Genomic DNA, 19520 nt, shown 5'->3' on the forward strand with positions numbered 1-19520 from the left:
TCCTCCACGTGAAGATAGATACGGTTGCACTAACTACTTTGGCTCAATTCTATGACCCACCTCTCCGTTGTTTCACTTTTCAAGACTTTCAATTGGCCTCCACACTAGAAGAGTTCGCCAAGATCCTAGGCTACAACTTAAAAGACCAAAGGCCTTATTTGGGTTTAGCGGAAGAGCCTACTTTAGGGGCATTTGCTAAGGCCCTACATCTCAGCATTGGTGAAGTGGAGCCCTGTTTAGAAGTAAAGAAAAATACAAAAAGGATATCAAGGAGTTCATGAAGTATTACAAGACTATTTTAGAGGTCTATAAGAAGGCGGTAGACATCGCTAAGATGAAATTGGCCGAATAATCTATTGTATTTCTGTACCTTGTAACCTAAAACTAATGAGTGTTGAGTATTTGAAGAAAGTGTTTAAATTTTCACCGTTATTATTTCTATTTGCTTATAATAATTGTGCGTCTTATTTTAAATCCCGAAAAACAAAAATCATCAATCAAATATATTTTCATACATTGCATCCATCCTCATACATTTTAAAACAAAAAAAAAAAGCAAAAACACTCATATCCTTCCCCCTCTAAAACTTCAAGGGGAAGATTTCATCATAGCAAGGAATCCAAGAAGGCGGTTGGTTCAAGGGCCCACATCCCTGCATTCTCACGGAACGCGCGCCAATTATCAAAGAGCTATGGATCAAATGGAACAAAATCATGCTGCACTTAGGGTAGATGTCGACGACATGAAAGAAAAGATGGACAAGATGTTTGAGCTCATGCAGAATATGGCCAACAAGCCCCAGCCTGTAGTAAACCAACCTTGGCCTACATACGGTCTTCCTCCCGGCTACGTACCTCCAGAAGATGATAGCAATGGTCCACCTCCACCTCCATTGGTACCTGTCGCCATACCAGTCATAAATGGTGGCACCAACTCTCAAGGAGTTTCAACTGGCCCGAACGGGGACGCTTCACATGCCACTAAGGAGGTCCAATTAGGTTGCGCAACGCCAAACCAAGCAACTATTGTTATTGCTCATTCTGAGGATGAATCTGCACAAAAGTACAAGGTCTTGGAGGAAAGACTAAGAGCCATTGAGGGCTTTAGCGCTTTTGGAATTGATGCTTTAGATATGTGTTTGGTGCCAGACGTGGTTGTACCACCAAAATTCAAGACACCGAATTTTGAAAAGTACAAGGGCCTCCAATGCCCAAAGATTCACCTAAAAAGGTTCTGTACCAAGATGTCTGCACATGTGACCAATGAGAAGTTAATGATGGACGTGTTCCAAGATAGTTTAAGTGGAGCATCTCTAGATTGGTATATGCAATTAGAGAGAGCCCAAATCCAAACTTGGAAAGATTTGATGGAAGCTTTTCTGACACAGTACAAATACAACATAGGTGTGGCTCCCACTCGTATGCAATTGCAAGGAATGTCACAAAAGAGTGGAGAATCATTCAAGGAATACGCACAAAGGTGGAGAGAGGTAGCTGCTAGAGTACAACCACCCTTGTTGGAAAAAGAACTGGTTGATACCTTTATGAGTACGCTGCAAGGGGCATAATATGAAAAGATGATAGGAAGCATTTCCTCAAATTTTGCTGATCTAGTCACCATAGGGGAGCGCGTGGAAGAGGGCATTAAGAATGGAAAGATTCAAGGCGTTGCTAATTCTCAAGTTGGGGTCAAGAAGTTCTTTGGTGGTCCTCCAAAAAAGAAAGAAGGCGAAACTAATGCTGTTTCAGAAAATGCATCAAAAAGGCCTCCGGCTCAGTTGCCTTACCTGCAATATCCTTACGTAGCAGTTGTAGCTCAAGGGCAGTATCAACAACCAACTTATCCTATGCATCCACCACAACAGCCATTTGTGATGCCTCCACAAAATCAACAGCCGCAACAAAATCAATATCAGCCAAGGAACCAACTCGGGCCACGTAACAACTACGAAAAGAAGGCCCCACGTTTTGATCATGTACCAGTGTCGTACGGACAAATCCTACCTTACCTTCTTCAAAAGGTTATGGTAGAGCCAAAACCTCTAGCCCCTATGATACCACCTTACCCACCTTATTATGATGCAAGCGCAAAGTGTGATTACCACGCCGGATCACCCGGGCACAATATTGAAAATTGCAAGGCTTTCAAATACAAGGTACAAGAGCTTCTTGATCGCAAGCTGATATCTTTCAAAGAAGAGAGTCCAAATGTAAAGACCAATCCTCTGCCGGGCCATGCGAGTTCATCAGTTAATGCTATCGAGGAAGTAGAAGAGCTGGAATTGGTAAAGGAGGTGTCTAAGATAAAAACCCCTTTGTCGATGGTAAAAGAAAAGTTGATTGGTTTTGATCTATTTGAAAAGCTACACTCTAGTTGTAAAGATTGTTTGGTGAACCTTAATAATTGCCAAGAAATGAAAGAAAGCCTACAAAAACTAATGGATCAAGGTTTGGTCCAAATTGGTTACTCAAGGAAGAGTGCCGATATTTCTGTTGTAGAATCCCAAGGCCTAGAACCTTTTGAAATCCCTTATCAAAGAACAAAGGTTCAAATTTCGATAAAGAAGATAGACCCAGTGGTATTTCATGTTCCTGCACCATTCTCCTTCAAAAGTACCAAGGAGGTACCGTGGAATTACTTGCCCACTGTATCTGTCGGAGGGGAACCTATCGTTAATGTGGAGCCTGTCATTGACAACATTGTTGGAATAGGAGGAATGACAAGAAGCGGAAGAGTTTTCTCGGCAGATCAGCCAAATAGGAGCAATGTGAGTGCACCTGCCGAACCCATTAAGGGAAAAGCTGTGGAAGGGCTTGGAATGGAAGTTGGACAATCCAAGAAGATGGTGCCTCAAGGAGAAGCTGAAGAGTTCTTGAGAATCATCCGAAAGAGTGATTACAAGATCATTGATCAGCTCGGGCAAACCCCCTCGAAAATCTCCATGTTATCTTTGCTATTGAGTTCTGAGGCTCATAGGGATACCTTGTTGAAGATCCTTAATGAAGCCCATGTAGCGAAAGACATCACGGTGGATCAGTTCGACGGAGTAGTTGCTAATATTACCACAAGCCGGTATCTAGGATTCAATGAAGATGAGTTGCCATCTGATAGTCGTGATCATAATAAAGCCCTGCATATATCGGTCAAGTGTCTAAACAACATTTTGTCTAAAGTATTGGTAGACACTGGTTCATCCTTGAACGTCATGCCCAAGACAACCCTTAACAAATTAGCAAGTGAAGAAGCATCAATAAGGCCAAGCTCTCTAATAGTGAAGGCCTTTGATGGGTCCAAAAGAGCAGTCATGGGAGAAGTTGATTTACCAATCCATATTGGTCCACAACGTTTCATTATCACATTCCAAATCATGGACATCAATCCCGCTTATAGTTGCTTACTTGGAAGACCTTGGATTCATGCTGCTGGGGCAGTCACCTCCACTCTGCATCAAAAGCTAAAATTCATAGCCGGCGATAAGGTAATTGTAGTATCGGGACAAGAGGATATGATGTTGAGCCATCTCTCATCCTTTCGATACATAGAAGCAGATGAAGAAATTGCTGAGGTCCCTTTTCAAGCGCTTGAAATTGCTAGTGCTACTACCTTGCAGGCAAAGCGCAAGTCTAGCAAGAAGAGTGGGTTGACCATGACTTCATGGAAAGCTATGAAAGAAGCTTTGGAAGAAGGAATTCCATCAGGCTGGGGCAAAGTGCCAGAAGTTTGCGAGAAGAAGGATCGCTTTGGGCTGGGATACCAACCAACAACAAGAGGAATTTTGGGAGCTGCTCAAAGGAAAATGGGCACCCTTCGAGAGACGTTCCGTAGTGCGGGATTCAACTACGAGGGCCATGTGGCGATGCTGAATGATGAAGAAGAAGACAAGCCCGACTTGGTGCATCAGTGTGCTCTAGATGAAGTCCTCCGCAATTGGAAAGCCTGGGAGATTCCGGAAGTTATTTCTAAGTAATTTACTTGTTTTTCTTGAAAAAAAAATCCTTTGCTCTGCCCAAGGCAATTGGATTTCTTTTGTAGGGCACCCCTCATGTTTTAAAGCTTTTCATCAATAAAAATGCATTTTATATACACCAAAACTTATTTCTCTTTCATTTCTTTTATTATTATTTTTTTTTTCTTTTTCATTTCTTTTATTTTTCTTTCTTAAAAAAAAAATGGCAACGTTTTCAAAACTTTTTTTTTTTTTTTTGCAGTTTCTTTAAATCATTCTAAAATAAAAATCATCCTCATGCAGATCCACCAATAAACCCATTGAAACTAACACCGCTATGATCCCTGTCGACTTCAAATTTCCAATCAACCAAGCCGAAGAAGGTGATGAAGACGATTCTGAGCTTCCCGAAGGGCTAACCCGTCTCTTGGAACAAGAAGAGAAAGAGATTCAACCGCACCAAGAACCTATAGAAGTAATCAACTTGGGGACTGATGAGGATAAGAAAGAGATCAAGATAGGAGCCTCTTTACAAGAAGGTGTAAAAAGAAGACTGGTCAATCTGCTACAAGAGTACGTGGACGTGTTCGCTTGGTCATATCAAGATATGCCGGGTTTGGACACCGACATAGTCGTACATAAGCTACCGCTTAAACCCGAGTGTCCGCCAGTAAAGCAAAAGTTGAGAAGAACAAGGCCCGATATGGCTCTTAAGATTAGAGAAGAGGTTAGAAAGCAATTTGACGCAGGGTTTCTAGCAGTATCCAAGTAGGTTTCTAGCAGTATCCAAGTATCCACAATGGGTAGCTAACATTGTGCCAGTCCCAAAGAAAGATGGAAAAGTCCGAATGTGTGTAGATTATCGAGACTTGAACCGTGCAAGCCCAAAAGATGACTTCCCTTTACCTCACATTGATGTTTTAGTGGACAACACAGCTCAATATTCAGTTTTCTCCTTTATGGATGGCTTTTCGGGATACAACCAAATCAAGATGGCTCCGGAAGACATGGAGAAAACCACATTCATGACCCAATGGGGAACCTTTTGTTATAAGGTTATGCCTTTCGGCTTGAAAAACGCCGGGGCAACATATCAAAGAGCAATGGTGACTCTCTTCCATGACATGATCCATAAGGAAATAGAGGTGTATCTTGATGACATGATCGCTAAATCCCAAGAGGAAGAAGACCACTTGATCCATTTACAAAAACTTTTTGCTCGCTTAAGAAAATTCAAGTTACGACTAAACCCCAACAAGTGCACTTTTGGGGTCAGGTCAGGGAAGTTATTGGGATTTATTGTCAGTCAAAGGGGAATTGAAGTAGATCCCGACAAAGTCAAAGCTATACAAAATATGCCTACACCAAAGACTGAGAAAGAGGTGCGTGGATTTTTGGGGAGATTGAACTACATTGCCCGGTTCATTTCACATCTTACTGCCACGTGTGAACCAATCTTCAAGCTATTAAGAAAGGATCAAGCCATTGAGTGGAATGAAGACTGCCAAAGGGCATTTGACAAGATTAAGGAATACCTGCAGGAACCACCAATCTTGACACCTCCAGTTCCTGGGAGGCCCCTCCTTATGTATCTGACAGTACTAGAAGGGTCAATGGGTTGTGTGCTAGGGCAGCAAGACGAAACTGGAAGGAAAGAACATGCAATCTACTTCCTAAGCAAGAAATTCACAGAATGTGAGTCGAGGTACACCGCACTCGAAAAAACCTGCTGCGCATTAGCATGGGCTGCCCGACGCCTAAGGCAATACATGTTAACCCACACCACTATGTTGATATCAATGATGGACCCGATAAAGTACATCTTTGAGAAGCCAGCACTCACAGGAAAGATTGCACGCTGGCAAATGTTATTATCAGAGTACGACATCAAATATGTCACTCAGAAGGCAATTAAAGGGAGTGTGTTGGCTGAACATCTTGCCCATCAACCATTGGAGGAGTACCAACCTATACAGTTTGACTTCCCGGACGAAGACATCATGGTCGTGAGTGACAAAGAAGACATAGGGGATGACGAAGGACCTGAACCGGGCGCTCGGTGGAAACTTGCTTTTGACGGAGCTTCAAATGCTATGGGGCACGGAGTTGGAGCTGTCTTAATATCACCAAGAAATGGATATACCCCTTTCACATCAAGGTTGTGCTTTGACTGCACAAATAATGTGGCGGAATACGAAGCATGCATCATGGGTCTCGAAGCAGCCATTGATCTGAGGATCAAAATTCTAGAAGTGTATGGGGACTCAGCTTTGGTCATTTGCCAAGTGAAAGGAGAATGGGAAACACGACATCCCAAATTGATCCCATACCGAGCCCACGTAGTGAAACTGATGGAATACTTTGATGAAATCACATTTCATCATATTCCTAGAGAGGAAAATCAAGTAGCAGATGCTCTAGCCACATTATCATCAATGTACCAAGTGAGGTCCCACAATGAAGCACCTATCATAAAAGTGGAGCGTAGAGATGAACCGGTCGTATGCACAATAGTTGAAGAGGGACTTGATGGGAAACCTTGGTTTCACGACATTAAACGATACCTCGAGAAGCAAGAATACCCGGAAAACGCCTCATCCAATGACAAGAAAACCTTGAGAAGATTGGCATCACAGTTCTTCTTAAATGGAGATGTACTCTACAAGAGAAATCATGACATGATCCTACTCAGATGTGTGGATAAGTGTGAAGCGGAGCTTCTGATTACGGAAATTCATGAGGGTTCTTTTGGAACACATGCCAATGGGCACGCAATGGCAAAGAAAATCCTAAGGGCAGGTTATTATTGGCTAACCATGGAAGCCGACTGTTTTCGTTACGTCAAGACATGCCACAAATGCCAAATCTATGTCGATAAAGTGAACGTGCCACCAACTCCTCTGAATGTCTTAACAGCGCCATGGCCTTTCTCTATGTTGGGAATAGACATGATTGGAATGATCGAGCCAAAGGCCTCTAACGGACACCGATTCATCCTAGTTGCAATCGATTATTTCACCAAATGGGTTGAAGCAGCCTCTTATGCAAATGTGACAAAACAAGTGGTAGTCCGGTTCATAAAAAAGGAGATAATTTGCCGCTATGGTATTCCCAACAAGATTATCACAGATAATGGGTCGAATCTTAATAACAAGACAATGAAAGAATTGTGCGGGGACTTCAAAATTGAACACCATAATTCGTCACCTTACCGACCAAAGATGAACGGCGCCGTAGAAGCAGCCAACAAAAACATCAAGAAAATCATTCAAAAGATGGTGAAAAACTACAAGGACTGGCACGAAATGCTCCCTTACGCCTTGCATGGCTATAGAACGACGGTCCACACTTCCACTGGGGCAACTCCTTTTTCCCTGGTATATGGCATGGAGGCAGTACTTCCTATTGAAGTGGAAATCCCTTCATTAAGGGTCTTAATGGAAACCAAATTGGAAGAAGCTGAGTGGGTTCAAACGAGGTTTAATCAACTAAACCTCATCGAAGAAAAGCGCCTGACGGCATTGTGCCATGGCCAATTGTATCAAAAGAGGCTCAAAAAGGCTTTTGACAAGAAGGTTTGTCCTCGAGAGTTCCACGAAGGAGATCTAGTGTTGAAGAAGATACTACCCATTCATAAGGATCCACGTGGAAAATGGACACCTAACTACGAAGGGCCGTATGTTGTGAAGAAAGCTTTCTCAGGCGGAGCTTTAATCATCACCACCATGGATGAAGAAGAGCTCCCGCTTTCGGTGAACGCCGACGCAGTCAAGAAATACTATGCCTAGAAAAAGAAAAAAATAAATGAAAGCTCGCTAAGTCAAAAACCCGAAAGGGGGGCTTAGGCAATAGAGAGCGTCCCGGTGGATTGAAAACCCAAAAGGGCGGTCCAGGCAAAAATTAGGGGCAAAAAAAAAAAAAAAAAAAAAAAGAACCCGATAGGTTGAAAACCCGAAAGGGCGGCCTAATCAAGAAAGGGTACACTCCCGGTGGACTGAAAACTCGAAAGAGCGGTCCAGGCAAAAATTAGGGATTTAGCAAAAGAAAGGCAAATGCGGACCTCATAACAATGCTCAAGTGGGGAGAATCAGTTTAATCATTGACTCTGGAGGCAAGGTTTTGTAATTTTGAAGTCACGGGGAAAATAGCATGTGCATTAGTTTCAATTACTTCTTGTTGCCATTTTATCTCCATCCAGTAATCCCCTCTTATAGCAATTACATACTTGTGTACCATTACCCATTCGTGGGTCAATAGTCAATCAATAAAATCTCTTTTGATTTCCCTTTCACTTTTGTGTCCATTTATGAAATGCTGATTTATTTTTGATAATGCGTTAAAACATGAAAATTTTCAGACAAAAAGTTTTTCAAGAAACAATTCTTGCTTTTAAATAATTGAAAGAATTATCATTGGATCCCGATGTGGCATCCATGGCTCAAACTCAAAGTCTCATCATCAATTGCCCAATACAAGGATTGCATTCCCCAACAAGGACCAAAATGCAGTGCGGAGCACAATTGGAGTATCACGAGTATCTCCCAACAACCTCGCAATCGGAAGATCATCACAGATCGTAAATATCAAGGAAGTAAGAGGGTTCCATCCACAAGAGGCTAACCCGAGTTTGGTCACTCCAAGAAGGGACAAAAGAAATCAGTCTCTGCCAACATGTCATTCCATGCATTAATCATGCATCTCATACAACATACATCTCAAATCATAGCATGCATCCACCAAAAAAAATATCATGCATAAAACAAATGCATAAGCACAAAACATTCATAAATGGTATGCGGAAAGTTATCCATTGTTCAAAGGATCCCTTATCTTAACAAGAATGTCTACTGATCCACTAGTAGGTAATCTCTTTGCGAAGTGTCGATTGACATTTGCTCCCCAGCAAACTTACTTCCAAGTAAACTTCTTCTATATCATCCTCAGCTGATAATCATTTTATAAGATCAATGTTAACACATGGGTATGTGTTAACCTCTCATATCCCCAAGAAAATCATCTTGTCTTTTAGATCTAAGCACCCGCCGAGGCGACGATCCATTTGTCTTTTAGTCTAAGCACCCTTCGAGGCGACGACTTGTCTTTTAGATCTAAGCACCCGCCGAGGCGACGATCCATTTGTCTTTTAGTCTAAGCACCCTTCGAGGCGACGACTTGTCATTTAGATCTAAGCACCCGCCGAGGCGACGATCCATTTGTCTTTTAGTCTAAGCACCCTTCGAGGCGACGACTTGTCTTTTAGATCTAAGCACCCGCCGAGGCGACGATCCATTTGTCTTTTAGTCTAAGCACCCTTCGAGGCGACGACTTGTCTTTTAGATCTAAGCACCTGCCGAGGCGACGATCCATTAGTTTTTAGTCTAAGCACCCTTCGAGGCGAAGACTTGTCTTTTAGATCTAAGCACCCGCCGAGGCGACGATCCATTTGTCTTTTAGTCTAAGCACCCTTCGAGGCGACGACTTGTCTTTTAGATCTAAGCACCCGCCGAGGCGACGATCCATTTGTCTTTTAGTCTAAGCACCATTCGAGGCGACGACTTGTCTTTTAGATCTAAGCACCCGCCGAGGCGATGGTCCACTTGTCTTTTAGTCTAAGCACCCTTCGAGGCGACGACTTGTCTTTTAGATCTAAGCACCCGCCGAGGCGACGATCCATTTTTCTTTTAGATCTAACACCCGCCGAGGCGACAATCCATTTTTCTTTTAGATCTAACACCCGCCGAGGCGACGATCCGTTTATCTTTTTTCAAATCTAAGCAGATGCTTGAGTCTGCTTATTTTTATATTTTTAATCTTAGTTATAATGTTTGAGTCTACTATGAGCTGCTATATTCAAAACCCCTCACTTTCTGGTCAAAATTTGGGTCCTTTCGTATTTAATTATCTTCCATCATGAGTACATAAAGACTATCGTCAGCATGCCCTCAGATGAAAGACAATTAAATAGGGGCAGCTGTCACACCCTAAATTTTGCCCACTCTTTTTCATCTGACTTTTTTATCATTTAAATTAACATCTATGTTTATACAGTGTATTTAATCAAAGTTAATTTAATTAATAAAAAAGTCAAATATCTTTTCTTGTATTATTATTATTATTAAAACAAAACAAAAAAAATATAATAAAAAGAGAAGCAACGTTGCTGCATTCCTCTTCTCCCTTTTCAATTTTTCTTTTTTTCTTTTCATTATTAGTATTATTTATTATAGTTATTGTTATTATAAAAAAAATGAAAGAAAAGAAACTGAGCAACACAGCAGCAATAGTGCGGCGCCTCCCATTCACTTTGCTATTTTCTCACAAAAGAGCCTTAGCTACACTTAATCATGAAGGTGAATCTCTCTTTCCAATCCCAATTTTTCCACAAAGAAACAAACAAAACAGTATTGTGCATATATTGTGGGATTTAGTCTAGCCAGAAGATCTTCAGCACACAATTTGCAGGTTGATTTTTCTTTGTTGCATTAAAAGCATAGCCATTTTTTCTTCTGATTTGCAAGGCTATGGTGTAGCCTTTCGGTGCAGAAAATTGGAGTTTGACAAGAGGCAGATTGGGTGCAGGTTTCATACACTGTTGTGCTTGACTTTTGATGAATTTGAATTGCATTTTGTTCAAACTCCTCTGATTGATTTCTTCTATAAATAGAGGGTAATGGCTGAATTTGAAGGGGAGGCATTGAGTTTGTGAGAGGCATTGAGTTTGTGAGAGAGGAAACAGAAATAACATAATTGCAACCAAAGTTCTAACATAACCAACACTTCCATTTTCTATCAACACACCACCACTTCCATCATCACGACCACTATATTCCAACCACCATAACCAACACTTCCATTTTCTAGCAATCATCACCACAAAAAGCACATAACAGGAACTGAAGAGAAAACAGAACATATCTAAGGTTTTTACTGACTTCAAGTTTTTTTATCTGTTTTATTTTATTTTATACTTTTGGTATTGGATTTGTGTTTAGAAGTGGTAAAAAGTAATAAGAAAGTAATTTGGGGTTCCGGCGCGGTGGCACCGCTACCGCGCAGCTGCCGGAATTTGGGTTCGTATGAACACCAAATGAAGAACACAACTGTGTTCTTGAGTGAGAGGAGAGATTTTTTTGTGAAGAGTGGGTATATATACCCATAGAGATCCTGTGTGCACGTGTCCACTGCAGCAACACCGTAACCCTTTGACCGTAGCCGCTGATCTTCATCAGACGGCACAGATCCCACTTTTCCTTTTTAGTTTACCTAGTCATTTAATTCATTTTTATTTGATTATTTTTGTTTATATAGTTATGTGTTCAAACTCAAAAATATAAAAAAAATGTCAAAAATAAAATAAAATGAAAACACAAAAATATTTATTTTCTTTTAAATCAATGCACATCAAATAGTTTTCAAAATAAACTCGAATGAAAAAGGTTTGGTCGGGTGTATATCTTTCCATTTCCCCGATTATTTGAACTCTTGGCGTATGACTCGTAGTTCAAATAATCGTCATTCTCTAAAAATATCTTTTTCAAACATTAAAAAAAATATAAATGAATTCAACACATCAAATCAATTTTTGCCTTCGTGCAATCAAAAATAAAAAAAAAACAATTATCTTTTAAAAAACGAAGGATGTTTTATCCGTTCTGACGTGATACAAACAACGCTTAAGTCTCCCACGCGCGAGCATACAAGCATACGTTTAACCACTAAAGAATGTGACTTAAACATTGTTCGCTAAAAACAACCAACACCCAAGCATTTTTCTACCCGAGAACTACGAGAGCTTTGAATTTCCCATCGCACCCGGGAATACGTAGGAGCAAGATTCAACTCTTGTCAAGCCAAATAATAAAAATAATATTTTCTCCCCTTTTTTGTATATAGATGAATAAAGAGGCAATATGTAAATAAAAGCAAAACATTAATAAAAAGCATGTAAACAAATTAAAAAACACTTTTTGACCCTAAGCTAATAGGAAGGTTCCCGTTGAGTACAACGGATGTGAGGGGTGCTAATACCTTCCCCTTGCATAATCGACTCCCGAACCCGACATTGGTTACGATGACCATGTCTTAGCCCTTTTTTAGGTTTTATCGATGTTTTCCTTTTCCTTTGGGAATAAATAAAGTTCGGTGGCGACTCTGTGTTTCATTTCGCGCGTAATCACGCTCGGGCGTTTTTCGCGGCGCGACACACATCATCACAATGAAGGCCTATGAGAAATTCAACATTCCTTTTACTAGTAAAAATACATTTGAAAATAGAATTACATTTGAAATTGTTGATTCTATAGCAGTGGTGCTAGCCGTGTAATTCTATTTATTTTTTTGTACTTATTTTGAGTGTCAAGCATTTGACATGAAAAAACAATTCTAACATTATGCTTATATAAAATGAAAATTTATCTTCTATAAATTCTTGCTAGGACATGCATCATTGCTTGCATGATGCTTCATTATCTTCGTTTTCTCCTTTAATTTATGGATTAGTTGGTTCTTCTTCATTCTTTTCATTTTTATATTAAGCATGTATTCATCGATTGCCTAATAAAGCTAATTCAAATTATTTGGTTCTTCTTACTATTAAAATATGGTGGTTTCATCATCATCATACAAGTAAAAGGAATGTTGAGTTGCTCACAATCAAGTATTTTGATGATGTGGCACTCTATAAAAAAAGTTTCTTTTACAAGTAAAAGGAATGTTGAGTTTACAATCTCTATTAAAAAACATTTTCATCATCTCATTTAATTAAATCATTTTAATTATCAATATATCAAATTATCACTATATAACTTCTTACAATTATCATAAAAAAAACCTTCTTACAAATTATGGCAACAAAATCCATAAAAAATTTATACGGAATACTCTTCTTTTTTACTCCTCATGTTGCATTGCATAACTATTTACATACTCAATAGTGTTCTAATGCAAAATCTAAAATAAATAATTTGTTTGTTTCACTAATACAAAATTTATACTACTTTTTTTTTACTTTTCATATGATGATGATGTGGCACCTCTAAAAAAATTTCATGCAAAATTTAAAATAGTTAAATGTAATTTTTTTTTATTTGTTCAATTATTTTATATTTATTGTTCAATTATTGTAATAGTATGATTAAAACTTTATTCTAATAGTGTAATAGTATGAGAACTTAATTTTCTTTTTATGCATCGTGGTAGTATAGTCGCAACTTGCTTTGCTTTCTTACTCTTTTTTTTCTTACCATTGCTTTTTTACTTTTGTATGTTAGAGGTAGTCATGCTTGCCTTGTGCTGATATATTGACTTTGTTGAGCTGAGTTTTATTTATTATTAAAATTTATTCTAAATTTTTTTTTTATCTCTTTTTTTTCATTTGTGCAAATTTTCAACTACTTTTTTCCTATACTATTAATAAAAAAATGTAAATAATTGATATTTTAATAAAATAAAAATAGTTTGTAACTTATGACTTTTCATTGACCTTTCATCAATTTAAACCTTTTATTATTTTTATAAATAAATAAATAAATAAATAAAAATATTATTTTTTTTTGACTAAATTTGTTATTCTATAAATGAAATTAAATAGAAAAAGGAGTGTTAATTAACTAATTTGTGGAATGAGTGATGGATAAATTTGATTATGCTTGCTTTAACATAATCAAAATTCTTGGGGACGGCTCTTGAGTTCCGTGTTTTGAATTTTACTTGTACCTAAAATTAAATAGAGATGTTGCTAGCAATGAATAAAAAAAGTAAAGATTAGCCATATATTTAATAAAAATTACAGTAATAATATATAACAATTATGTAAAAAAAAATTGAATAGGACTATACATATAAAACTAAATTAAAAATTATACTTGACTTGCACCAATACATACACCATTTTCCAATCAGCAACATATCATTCTTCATAACACTGATAATGATTGAAAAACATGAAATTGCAATGAATATTAGTGTTAATGGTGAGGTTGTCTGTAACGACCCAATTTTCAAATTATTAATTTTTATGTGCTAAAACATTTTATTAACGTAGAATTTTAATTAAGTTAATAACTTTAGTTATTAAGCGAGTAGTGAGAGTTAACGTGTTATTGGGACAAGCCAATTGGGCTTGAGGCCTAATGGGCCTTGAGTGTGTGAAGGGGGCGCCCATATGGGCATAGAGGGAGAGAGAACATTCATTTCTCATGTTCTTGTGTTCTTGAGGAAAGAGAGGAGAGCTTGAGGAGCTAGGGCAAGAAGAGAAGCTAGAGATTCGAGATCTTCGTCGTGTTTTCTTCGAATCCAGGTATGAGAGTAGGTTCCATAATCGTGGGTGACCCGAGGAAGGGGAGAATGTCGATTTCTCCTGACCCGAACTTCCTCCACCCCATTTTCGTTTTAGCTTGGAATGGATTTTCTTGATGGAAATCGTTCCTAAGGTTCTTAATATGTTTAACATGCTTTTAACATGATTAATGAACGAAAATAATGGTTAAAAACGAGTTTTATAACAGATTAAACTCAAGAACTTTGTGTTCTTGAGAGTTTTGATGAAAAAGTGTCAATCTTTACTTTTTCGATGTTTATGGTGTAGATCTGAGAAATGGACTGTCCTTTTGTGTTTATCTATGTTTGTTATGTGGGAATACAAACTCTTTTGGGATTTATAACATGAAAAATGAGATTTTTGGGTGATTTGGTGTAGAAAACGCAAGTTTTGAACTGTCCTGACAGGAGACACTCGCTAGGCCTTCGCTCAGCGAACCTGTGGCGAACAGCTCGCCATGAGCAGGTGATCCCCTGGTGAGGTTCGCTTAGGCTCGCTAAGCCTTCGCTCAGCGAATAGTTCGCTGAAGCTCGCCAATGCTCGCCATGAGCAGGTGACTTCCTGGTGAGGTTCGCCATGTCTCGCTGAGCCTTCGCTCAGCGAAGGCCTCTGTGACAACAATTTTTGTTGATGTTTGTAAGTGTAATTAGGCACTTGTAACATGGTTTAATGGTATTCTTACATGATTGTTGATGCATGTTGATGCTTATAATGCTCATTGCTAAAATCGTGTATGAAATATAAATGAAGGATATTAAGGTTTTGTTAAATCTTAATGATGAAGTATGTTGGATAGTGTTCCACATAGTAAAGGAAGAGCTTTATGCTATATAATTGTGAGTGAATTCATGAAAAACATATACATGCATTCATGAATTAAATAGGATATTGGATATTCCAATAAAGAAGTATATCGGATTATATTTATCCGATAAAGAAGGATATTAGAGGTGAGATACTCTAATAAAGAAGATGGTACCACATGCATTAGAAATGTCTAGGGTGACATTCATGAAGTTGAAGCATTAGAGTTGCATTAGGCTATGTGTGCATTTTATGATAAATGATATGTGACACATGTTTGGCTAATTGTGGTATTTGATAATTGATACTTGATAGTTTGGTATTCGATTATGTGTTTGAGAACTTCTAATTGGATTATAGATGTGAATATATGTATATGTATATGTATAATTGTGAGACATGCTTATGTTATTGAAGAAGTGTTTAAGTATCAATTTACTTGCACTTGTATTTTGATTATGTGATCTAACTCTCATGCTTTGTGTTATGTGCTGGACCGTTGGGGGTTCAGATTCTCAGGTTGAGGATCCCGATCAGAGTTAGAGGTTTGCTCGTGCTCGTGGTATTGCGCTTTTTGGTGAGGAGTTTAGCTTAGACTACTCCTTAGATATATTTTGTATATCTTTTGATGGGTTGTATAAAATTGCTCTGATTAGGTATTTACCGGGTCGGGTTATTCGATTGGATTGTATTAAGCCCGTGATGGCATATTTAACTTTGCTAATCCTATCTTTTGTTGTAAACATAATATCCTTTGTTGATATGGCCTAGAGCCTAGGGATATTGTGTGAACAATTATGACTATTGTATGATATGCACTATGTTAATTATTTGTTTTTAATTTCCGCTGTGCTAGCATGATTTTAATTATGCAGTGGTTTTGTATTATAACATGTGACGCCTGAATTTTCTTAAGTGTTTTATTTATTTATATTTAATAAATTCGTCTTAAGGGGTTTGGGTGTTACAATAGTGGTATCAGAGCAAGGTCGGTTCATGTGGAACCAATTAGGATTAGTTGCCCATATATTCAACTTGTGTAGAGATAACACTGTTGATATTACCTTTCTAAGTCTGTTCTTGGAATTGATTGGTTGTTCAGGATCATGGCGGCAAGGGCTAACAATCAGATGGCAGATGCGATAGCTACTTTGACCAACATCGTGGCTAGAGATCATCAACCCGGGAGGGAAGATGAGATGAGGTTAGAGAGGTTCATGAAGCATAATCCGAAGCTTTTCACTGGAGGCTATGCTCCGGAAGCTGCTGTCAAGTGGATAGAGGAAGTTGAGATTGTCTTTGAGGCTATGAGGTGTACCGAGGAGAGTAAGCTAACCTTGGGTACTTATGTACTTCGTGAGGAAGCTAACAAGTGGTGGAAGAATGCTAAGCTGAGAATGGAAGTTGGTGGTGTGGTAATCACTTGGGAGATGTTCAAGGGAGAGTTCTTGAGGAAGTACTTTTCGGCTGATATTAGGAACAAGAAAGTGGTGGAGTTCATGGAGCTCAAGCAAGGGAACTTGTCTGTGGCGGAGTATTCCGTGATGTTTGAGGAGCTATGTGCGTTTAGTCTACACTACAACACCGTGGAAGCTGAGAATGACAAGTGTGTCAAGTTTGAAAGTGGGTTGCGCCCGGACATCAAGCATCTTATCGGATTTTCTCAAATCCGAGACTTTGCAACTTTGGTGGATAAGTGTCGTATCTGTGATGATGATGGAAAGGCCAAGACTAACTACTACAAGGCCATGAGTGACAAAAGAGGAAAAGGTCAAGACCGTGGGAAGCCTTATGGTGACAAGGGGAAGAAAGTTGTTGAGACTAGTGGTGGAAAGAAGAGAGGTGGTGGACAATGCTACAAGTGTGGTGAGATGGGTCATAAGTCTTATGAGTGCCCAAAGAAGGTGGACAAGTGTTTCAATTGTGGGAGGTTGGGACACAAGTCGGATGTTTGTCAAGTGAAGGTGACTTGTTTCAATTGTGGTGAAGAAGGTCACAAGAGTCCTATGTGCAAGAAGCCGAAGAAGACTATGGGAAAAGTGTTTGCTTTGAGTGGAGATGATGCGGATCAAGGGGATAATCTCATTAGAGGTATATATGTGTTTCATCTATAACACTCCTTTAATTGCGATTATTGATACGGGAGCAACACATTCTTTTATATCTGTTGATTGCATGAAGCGTCTTAGTATACCTGTGTCTGAAATGTCTGGTCGTATGGAAATAGAAACTCCTGCTAATGGTTCTGTAACTGCCCGTCTCGTATGTCGTGACTGTCCCGTAACCGTGTTTGGTAGACACTTTGGTATGGATCTAGAGAAGAAGTGGCATGACACTTAAATTTCATAGAAGGAAGTAAACTGTTATGCTATTTTATACGTAATTTTCATAAAATGAGATCACGTGATAAAAAAAGTATGTATGTATGTATGCATGCCTCCAACTCTTATTAAAAATAAAATAATGGATATATCAAAAATAAAAAGCAAAGTGACATGTGACTATACAATTACAACTTATATAAAGAAAACTAAGATCTTATACCATCATACTATTAAACTAAAATATGATGTATCCTTTCAAATTTATAAAATATTATAAGAGATCTATTACATTAAAATATAAACAAAATTACGATATAAATCAATAAAAAATCTCATATTTCTAAACAACCTATTTTTAATTTTTATACATATACTAATATTAAACATAATCATTTTTTTATAAATATAGAAATATAATCATATTTTAAGTTAGTATCTATCTTTTAACTATATGTGATTATACTTATCACAATTATTATTTTTCATTTATAAAAATATTTTAATTATATATTTTAACCAAACCCGTGCAACGCACGGGTTTATCCCTAGTGCAAGTAATTAAGGGAATTGAGTTAGGAAAAGGGGAGAAGAAAGAAAATGCAAAAATCGATAAATAAATTTGGACTAACTTTAATTCAAATTTAATCATCGATTTTCTTATTTTTCTTTTCTTCCCTCTTTTTTTCCATCCAACCAAACACACCATTAGAGAAGAGTATTATGGATTCGACCTCGAGCTCAAACATATCAAATGTTTCCTTAAAAACCCAAACTATATCTTCACTATTTATTTTATGAATTTACGGTCTTCAGAACTAAATAATACAAGATAATTTGTGTTACTAACTAGAAATGTTATTTAATAATGGGCAACAAAAGTCTACCCGTAGGAAGAACTCTAATTAAGAAGACATTTCATTGTTTTATTTAATTATGTTAGTGTTGATTAGCTTGAGGTTAGGCTCAGCAGGCTCATGGCGTGCCAATGAGCAAGGATGCGCGCGCGCAAGGCAAGCAGGCTTGGCCTGGCTTGGTCTGGCTTGGCCTGAGGTTACTTAGTTAGCAAGTTAAGCACTTGTATGTGTGTGTGCTTACTTGTATGTCTTGTACTCCTATATAAGGACATGTTATGAGATGAATAAACTAGAGAATACCATTTTGGAGACCTAAAGATCTAGTTTTGCAAAAACAGAAAAAGTTAGTTACAACGGTGTAACCGTTTTCTTTCTCTTCTCTTTTCTTTCTTCCTCCAACGTGAAGCTTCACCAAGCTTCATCAATGGCGGATTCTACCACACCATTTCATCAATCTATTCCAAAGTTCGAAGGATTCTATGATCATTGGGCTGAGCTCATGGAAAACCTGTTGCGATTGAAGGAATTTTGGAGCTTGATTGAACATGGTGTATTCGTTGCTCCTGCAAATGCAACGCAAGAACAGATACGTGCTGCAGAGGAAAGTAAGTTGAAAGATCTCAAAGTCAAGAACTATTTGTTTCAATCCATTGATAGAGCAATTCTTGATCGAAGCACATCAAAGAGTATTTGGGAATCTATGAGACAAAAATATCAAGGTTCAACAAGGGTGAAACGTGCTCAATTGCAATATTTGAGGCGTGAATTTGACCTATTGTTGATGCAAGAAGATGAATCAGTAGATGACTACTTTTGAAGAACTCTTGCAATTGCTACCAAGATGACAGCACAAGGTTGTCATACCCCAAATTTTGCCTGTCTTTTACTATCATATGGATTGTTTTTCGCATTTATTTTCAAATATGTGAATTAGTTAATTTGGTAGTAAAAAGAGTGTTCAAAGAGTTTCAAGCGCGAGGTTGTGTGTTCGAGTCTCAGCAACAACACAACATGCAGTGGAATCCACATTTCAATCCCTCCTTGATTCAACCTTCTTCAATTCCCTTCCAAATTTTCATCAAACAAAATAAAGGGAAATAAATGGCTGTCTTTACCTTTTTTGATCAATCCTCTGAGCATAAATTCAAGGCAAAATCACAAGCAAAGTTAGAGGTAGGAAAACAGAAAGCAAAAAGAGAGCAAAATTCAAGGCGGCAGCAGCAGCAAAAATCACAAAAAAACACAACGCAGCAGCGCTGCTCTTTCCTCATCC

At 38.3% G+C, this 19520-nt stretch overlaps 1 pseudogene; it reads left to right on the plus strand.

Moving 5' to 3' along the window:
* Positions 1 to 692: 692 nt before the first annotated feature.
* Positions 693 to 8180, plus strand: LOC123904875 (annotated as a pseudogene).
* Positions 8181 to 19520: the final 11340 nt, after the last annotated feature.

Source organism: Trifolium pratense, linkage group LG2 (assembly GCF_020283565.1).
Source record: "Trifolium pratense cultivar HEN17-A07 linkage group LG2, ARS_RC_1.1, whole genome shotgun sequence".
In the NCBI taxonomy this organism is placed as follows: domain Eukaryota; kingdom Viridiplantae; phylum Streptophyta; class Magnoliopsida; order Fabales; family Fabaceae; genus Trifolium; species Trifolium pratense.